The following is a 6,149-nucleotide window of genomic DNA, read 5'->3' as shown; positions in this document are numbered from 1 at the left end:
AGAGAAGAGAAGAGAAGAGAAGAGAAGAGAAGAGAAGAGAAGAGAAGAGAAGAGAAGAGAAGAGAAGAGAAGAGAAGAGAAGAGAAGAGAACGGTAGGCACACTGGGCCCTGGCTACTAGACTAAGGGACATTTAGAATCAGAGTAGCCAGAAAGCAGAAAGTTGGGGAGCCTGGGGCCCCAGAACATCACCAATTAGTTCCCACAACCCTGATGTCAACAAAGTGAGCAGCTTTGTCACACATGGTCCCCACACATGGTCAGGCCTTGGACTGGAATCTAGCTGAACCAGAGTTAGGGCTGTGTCGGGCTGGAGGATCGAAAGCTGGAGAGCCCAGCGATGCTTGTACAAGACCGGAGATTTATGGCTGGACTCAGAGCCTTGGAGACCCAGGCTGTAGCCATACAGAGGTTAGTGCTGTCTCTACATCCAGCCCCAGAGGCCAACTGCTCTAGGACTCTAACACCTCAGGCTCCAGCTTCCTACAGCCCAGAGGCCAGGCAGAATAGATTCCAAAAGCCAAACCAGGGCTTCTCCCTGTTCCCTTAACTCTGCTCTGACTCAGGGGAGCACAGAGCCTGACTGCTGAGAGAGACAACACAGAGCACAGAGCAGTGGAATGGCCCGAGCCTCAGGTTCCTGGGGTGAAACTGGAGCCAGGGGTGGGCTGGCAACTGTTCAAACCACTTAGAAGGAGCATCTCCTGAAAGGGCCAAGGTCAGTAAAACCTAGCTGGAAAATATGTATAGGCTTCTGGAGTCCGTCCTTCTATGGGAGGTAGGTACAGAAAAGGAAACAGAGTCGGTTGCCGGAGGTTGCGGGAGAAGGGAAGGTCGGAACTCCAAGATTACCCACAGCTGGAAATCTGGACCCAGGAAGACTCATTTTGAGCCTAGTTCCACCCCATCCCCACCCCTGCCCCCGTTGTTTGTTTTTGTTTTTTTAGTTTTTTGAGTAGCCCCTACTGTCCTGGAGCTCGCTCTGTAGACCAGGCTGGCTTCAAACTCAGAAATCCGCTTGCCTCTGCCTCCTGAGTGCTGGAATTGAAGGTGTGCACCGCCACCCCACCACCCTGCTTCTGAGACAGGATTTTATGTGGGCTTCAAAGGAGCTCCTCTGTAGCTGAGGATGACTTTAAACCTCCCATCCTCCCGCTTCCCCCTCCTTGGTGTCTGGATCTCAGGCATTCCTTCCGCACCACGCCCTGCTCAGCTGTGTGGTCTCAGCACGTTGCTTACTCTAAGTTTTGATTCCTTCACCTATAAACTTTACATTAATTTAACATAGAACTTAGAGATTCCTGAGGATGACATAACGTCACAGAAGACAAATGTGATGGTGCAGGCCTGTCATCTCAGCTCCTCCAGAGGCTGATGCAGGAGGTTCCCAAGTTCAAAGCCAGCCTGGATGGAATAGAGAAACCTTGTGGATAAAGGTGCTTGCCAACAAACCAGAAGACCCAAATTCTACCCCCAGAACCCACATGTTAAGGGGACAGAACTGATTCCTGCAAGTTGTCCTTTGATCTTCTCAGGACTGTGATGGTCCACATGTCAGCACACCCTTCACACAGGCAATATTAACAAATGAATGAATGAATGAATGAGTAAATAAATTAAATAAATAAATAAACAAATAAATAAATAAATGGGAAAAGGTGAAATGCTTTCTAGAGCGCTAGCTCATCTGCTCGGCATGCTCAGGGCCCGAGGTTTGGTCTCTAGTATTACTGGGAAAAGTAATCTTAGAGTGGAGTATCAGGGAGCAAGCCCATAATCTCAGCCCTTGAGAGGCTGAGGCAGCAGGATTATGAATTTGAGGTTATCCTAGCTACAATAAAGTCTTACTCTATCTCAGAAAAGCAGTTCAGCTGGGCGTGGTGGCGCACGCCTTTAATCCCAGCACTCGGGAGGCAGAGGCAGGCGGATTTCTGAGTTCGAGGCCAGCCTGGTCTACAAAGTGAATGCCAGGACAGCCAGGGCTACACAGAGAAACCCTGTCTCGAAAAACCAAAAAAAAAAAAAAAAAGAAAAGCAGTTCACAGCTAGCTATGATGGCACACACCTTTAATCCCAATGCGGGGGTTGGGGGTGGGTTATGGGGAGGCTGTCTATGTAATCACAGAGGCAGGCAGATCTCTGTGAGTTTGAGGCCAGCCTGGTCTACATAGGGAGTTCCAGGCTAGCCAGGACTATAAAGAGACACTGTCTTTTATTTTAAAAAGAACAATACATAAACATACATAAAGGCAATGTGAAAACTCTTAGCGTTTTGGTATGTAGACGGTCCCGGTAAATATTAAGGTTGGCTTCACCACCTGACTCGTGGCAGTGGGGCCAGCAGAGGCTTGCAATCCTCCAGATGGACCCAGGCTGACTTCCTGGAAGAAGCAGTATTTCTGTCCTATTTTAATCCAAGTCTGAGTTCTCTGGTGTGTGATTGCCTCAGGTACCCCGAGGAATGCTGGGAGAGGGTGGGGCCATTGGGGTGGGGAAGACTTGCCTGGGTGTGGGCATTGTGAGGGTCAGGTCAGGTCTAAGCCCGGGCCGGCATCCAGACCTCGTTCTCAGAGAGTGTCTCAACAGCTCACTTGGGCACCTTGGATGATAAACAGGTTGTCACCCTCTGCTCGCTCGCGCCCCACATGAACCTGGTACACCCTGGAGAAGGAGGAGAGGCAGGAGGCTCAACTATAAATACACCGTGACTCAGCTCATCCTCCTTGTGAGCGAGCTAGCTGTTCATGTTGAAAACCTCATTGCTGGGGGCAGGGAGGGGAGCAGCCTCTGGTCTGAATTTGGGGCGGGGCAGGCTATCCTCAAGCCTCAGGCTGTCCATTTTCTCAGTTGGGGCTGGGGATGAGGGGTTATACCCTTCTAACTTCATGACCAGTTGAGTGTGGGACTCTAAGAAGCCCAGTCCCTTCTCTGTTCTGTTTCTGCAGGGAATGGGCTTGGTGACCCCTGACTTGTGTGCTAAGGAGGCTGTAAAGCCAAGTGGCCCGGTGACAGGGTGCCTGGGTTTGTGGTGGCAGGAAAAAAAAAATGACCCCAGTCTCCATTTCATCTCTGGATGGTGTGGTTTAATGATTCTACTTTTCTGAATCTTGGTTTCTGAACTATATAATGAGCCTAAGGACAGACTTCAAGTTAGCTAAGGATAGACCACTGTGAAAAATAGCAGACCAGCACGTTTCAGCGTGGCTTACCAGGTGACAGGTGTGCCTCAAGCCTGAGTCCCTGATATAATCTGGAGCTGCTGTTCCATGTTCCTCCACATGGGACTAGCAGGAACATCTGGCTCCTTCAGAAAGCTATTTAGGGAGCCAGGGGCACCCCAAATCTAAAGCAGCCCCCTGCCTCCCAGATAGAGCCAAGCTGTGAAGAAAATAAGACAGTCCCCTAAGACTGGCAGGAAAGGGCACGCACTGCCGTTTATCAAATACCCACTGGGTGCCAGCTGCTGTCACAGACGTCACCACCCCATTTGAGACTCCAGACACCAGTAAAGTTCTCTCCCCCGACACGGCCGGGTGACAGGGGCTGAATGTCAGCACTAGGCTATGGACTCGGGTCCCAGAACCTCCAAAGCCCTGTTATAGGCAACACAGCACCCAGCAACTCAGCCTAGGAAAGGGGGGAGGGGCAGGGGGAGGGGGAAGGGAGAGGCGTGGAGGTGGGGGTGGGGAGCTCCACAGCCAAGAAGGGGAGTAAGAGATCGGGAGGTGGGTTCTGCCTGGAAGGGGCATGCGCCTTTCAAGTGACTGCTCTTGTGGTCCACAGGCAGGCAGGCAGGCAGCCGGGAAAGTACAGCTAAACTCAGAAGAAGCGAGGCTGCGATGGGGAGAAGCCCTTTGCTCAAGACTGCAGCGTGACTCTGTCCAGCCAACCCCTCAGCACCATCCCTCTTCTTTCCTATGACTAAGCGCTGTGCCAGGAAGCGTCATCCTATGTTGCTTGGTTCTCTGCCTAAAAAAGTTAGCGCCTAGCCGGGTGTGATGGCGCACGCCTTTAATCCCAGCACTCGGGAAGCAGAGGCAGGCGGATTTCTGAGTTCGAGGCCAGCCTGGTCTACAAAGTGAGTTCCAGGATAGCCAGGGCTATACAGAGAAACCCTGTCTTGAAAAACCAAAAACCAAAAACCAAAAACCAAAAACCAAACCAAAACAAACCAAAACAAAACAAAACACCTGTCAGGCCATGGTAGATCTCGGCGAGGTTAAAGGCAGCTAGGTAGACATAGTGAGTCCTGGGACAGCAGGAGCTACATAGAGAGACCCTGTCTCCAAACATGGAAAGTCTGCCTCTAGAGGAATGTGGTGGTTCTTGCCTGGAATCTCAGTCCTCAGAGGCTGAGGCAGGAGGATCATGGTTAGCTGGGGTCAGCGCCTGAGCTATAGAGTAAGACCTTGTCACAGAACAAATAAATAGGGTTGGTGAGATGGCCCAGTAGGTAAAAGCATGGATGTCCAAAATTGATGGACCTGAGTTCCATCCATAAACTCATGGTGGAATGCAAAGTCTGACGGGTACAGCTGCCCTGACTTCTACGCATGCCCCTGTTGGGTGTGCATGCCTCCCACACCTGCCACAATTAAATAAATAAATAAATAAATAAATAAATAAATAAATAAATAAATAAACAAACAAATAAAATTGTTTTTATAATAATTGTAACAATAATAATTATTACAATTATTGTATAATAATCCTTTTGGTTGAGCTGTCCCCTTTCCCAGGTTAAGCCTTCCTTAACCACTCCGTTTAAATATATCCCTTGATATAGAAGAAACTCAAGGTCATAGGATTGATGCTATAAAGGATTTGCTAATAGCTTTGATTAGAGGATGTTAAGCCGCACAAAGTAGAATTTAGCCCAGGGAGCCCTGCCCCAAATCACCCCAAAGATAGGTAGATAAGGAAAAATTATGATTTTAGATGCAAATGCTTGTTCCCCAGGATGGCCTCCCGCTTTCAGGTCCCTGTCCCAAAGATCAGGACTCTTAACAGGCCACACATGGGGACAGTTACAGGGTGAAGCCAGTGCTAAGCCCTGGTCTGCCATAAAGCCAGAAAGGCCCCAGTTTTCTTCTTGAGAAAAAGTACACCTCTGCCAGGTAGGCAAGATGACCCAGGTAGCAACTATTCAAAAAGAACAAAGCTGGTGTACTTAAGAAATGATTCTGGCAATCTTTGCTATGTAAATCTCCCATCTGCCTCAGTGGCCAGACTTGCAGTCTCCGGTCTCTGTTTAAATTGTTCTAAGTGTAGCCTGGAGCCAGGACCTCAAAGAGATTTAAAGAGGAACTGCATCAGCCTAAGGTGTATAGAAGATGCTGAAGTCTTCTGTTCAGGGCCAGCTCTTACCTGGGTCTGAGCTCCAGTTGAATGTGCTGGGATAGAAAGACTTTTTCTCACCTCTAATGTGCGGGCTGGGTCCCCCCTGGGAAGGTAACTTAGTTAGGGTTTTTATTGCTGCGAGCGAACCAACATGCAAGCTGAGGCAGACCGGGCTTGCTTGGCTCACACTTTCAGATCGTAGTCCACCACTGAAGGGATGAGGAACTCACACAGGGCTGGAACCTGGAGTCAGGAGCCACAGAGGGGTGCTGCTTACTGGATTGCTTTCCCTGGCTTGCTCAGCCTGCCTTCTTATAGAACCCAGGACTACCAGCCCAGGCACGGTCCAACCCACAACAGGTTGGGCCCTTCCCTTTTGATCACTAAGAAAATGCCCTAGAGCTGGATCTCAAGGAGGTTCTATAACATCCTTACTCCTGGAACTTGAAACACAATAGGCCATGGGCCCTGGAAGAAAACCTGCAATTCTTTTTCAGCTTAAACGACACAGCCATAAAAGTGATTCTAAGTGACTGATTACCTACAGAGCAGTACATTGCTTAGCCCTCACCAGATAAACACAGAAACCCACAAACTGGTCATTACACAAAGAATAAGAGGGGCTAGAGAGGGGCTGGACAGGTGGCTCAGTGGTTAAGAGCACTGGCTACTCTTCAGTGGTCCTTAGTTTTTTTGTTTTTTTTTTTTTGTTGTTGTTGTTGTTTTTCGAGACAGGGTTTCTCTGTGTAGCCCTGGCTGTCCTGGAACTCACTCTGTAGACCAGGCTGGCCTCGAACTCAGAAATCCGCC

The sequence above is a fragment of the Mus caroli genome, chromosome 4, assembly GCF_900094665.2.
Source record: "Mus caroli chromosome 4, CAROLI_EIJ_v1.1, whole genome shotgun sequence".
Lineage (NCBI taxonomy): Eukaryota > Metazoa > Chordata > Mammalia > Rodentia > Muridae > Mus > Mus caroli.
The sequence above is the reverse complement of the archived record's forward strand: the minus strand, read 5'-3'. Positions refer to the sequence as shown.